The sequence below is a fragment of the Octopus bimaculoides genome, chromosome 13 (genome assembly GCF_001194135.2).
Source record: "Octopus bimaculoides isolate UCB-OBI-ISO-001 chromosome 13, ASM119413v2, whole genome shotgun sequence".
Classification (NCBI taxonomy): Eukaryota; Metazoa; Mollusca; class Cephalopoda; order Octopoda; family Octopodidae; genus Octopus; species Octopus bimaculoides.
In genome coordinates this window covers 20,995,063-20,997,001 of record NC_068993.1, presented here as the reverse complement: position 1 = coordinate 20,997,001, position 1,939 = coordinate 20,995,063, and the positions used below count along the sequence as shown (strand labels likewise).

General features: G+C 36.3%; 1 long non-coding RNA gene across 1 annotated transcript in view; it reads right to left on the bottom strand.

Moving 5' to 3' along the window:
* Positions 1-29: 29 nt before the first annotated feature.
* Positions 30-1,939, bottom strand: part of LOC106880488 (uncharacterized) — a 45,321-nt gene continuing 43,411 nt past the window's right edge. Inside the window, exon 4 of the long non-coding RNA XR_008265417.1 lies at positions 30-402. This is a non-coding gene — a long non-coding RNA (uncharacterized LOC106880488). The remainder of the gene's footprint in view (positions 403-1,939) is intronic.

Below are 1,939 nucleotides of genomic sequence, written 5' to 3'. Positions count from 1 at the left end.
TATATATGCAGAAAGGATGATGATATACAATACATAAGTATTCGAATATACATAAGTTGCAATGATGGAACTTGCAGAAAAATTTTACCGGTGAAGAATGTTTGCGTTGTAACTTTCTGGCTACGACAGTGATGTATCTTTCCTGTCTTATAAAAAGTGCACAATATACTGTGATATATAACAACTACCTTCAATAATGAATGCAGTTATTGAAAACCGTACCAACAGCCGTTTAGAATTAACCACGGAAACTATTGGTTTTTTGGGCTGATTTTGGAAGTTTCACATCAGAGTTTTTCAATTTTTTGTCGCACAGGCTAATTGGACCAATTACAAAATGGAGTCCCTGATTATCGCTTGCAGCATTTCTCTTACCCAATGCACGTTGAATTAGTTTTCTACCTATAAAATGAAAAGAATATTTGTACTTCATTTAGAATGTGGCACATATGTATATATATAAATCATGTAATGTCGTTTTTAAGACCGTACTTGTTGAAACATGCTCTAACACGTTTAAACAAGATGTTTATACGGGTGCATAAATATCACAGAGCAAGGAAAGCTTCAGTTAGATAAATTCTAGCTTACAGACAGACAAATAATAATTTGTTGCTTTGATATCCCTTCATGAAAATGGAGGTCACAGAAGTGCACATTAGACACTTCATGCTTTATGTGCATAAAAAAGGCAACAGTGCAACAAATACCGCAAGAAATGTGCAAGAAGTATATGTTGAAGGGACTTTGAATATTCGTAAGTGCAAACGATGATTCCATAAATTTCGATAAGGGGACTTTAGTTTGGAAGATTCCCAGGAAACTTCCCAGGAAGATTCCCAGGAAACTCCGTGGTTCCCACCTCCTCTACTCCTTTCTTTTCCGGAAAAAAGTGGCTTGCGGTGGGTTTCGAGGTGAGATACGTTGAATTCCCTCGAAAAAACCTGTGGAAAAAATTATTTTACACCGAGTTACGAAAGTGTCCTTCACGAAATATTTACCGAAACAAAAGCAGAAGACATCATAAATAGGATGCTCATATGAATACAAACGAGATAAAAGAAGTTTCGCATAAATCAGATCACGAATTCCCGAGATACGCTGTTTTTTGGGGTAGCTTGAACTATTGGTGACCTAACTGGTCTAGTATATACTAAAATTAATGTAAATAGCTAGACGATAAAGGAAACATCTAATCATCGCTAATTGGGACCGAGGGTGCTGAATAGTACCTATATTGCAATAAGAGTTAAAAGCCTTAACGCTGCATTAAAGGTTTTTAACTCTTATTTCTTGGAATATAGGTGTTATTCAGCACCCACAGTGACAATTAGAGACGACTAAATTTTTCCCTTGACTTAATAAATTTGTCGCAGTTTACTTACTTATTTAGTTGGTTGTAATTTACTTGTTGAAAATATTTACCGATACGGTTGTACATAGGGTAAATGTGTTTGAAAGTTTTGGTTTATTTTGTTTGTTTTTTCCCACATAACACTTATTTTTGTGCTATTGACATCACCAGATTGAATAGTACTGCCCAGGTGTCGAAACCATAATGTTATCCGTGGGGAAGCTGATGATGGAAGTATGTTGGATTGTTGGTATGGCTGTTTTTGCATGTGTGGAATAGTATTATTGGATTGTTGGTATGGCTGTTGAATAGTATTATAACACATCCTTTTGATATATATATATATATAAACACACACATATATAATAGTCGTAGACGTGGCAGTGTGGTAAAAAGTTTGCTTCTGAATCACATGGTTCCAGATTCGGTCCCATAGCGTGGAAGCTTGGTCAGATGTCTTCCACTATAGCCTTGAGCCAACCAAAATCTTGTGAGTGGATTTCGTAGATAGAAACCTGAAAGAAGCCCGTTATATGTGTGTGTGTGTGTGTGTGTGTGTGTGTGTGTGTGTGTGTGTGCGTGTGT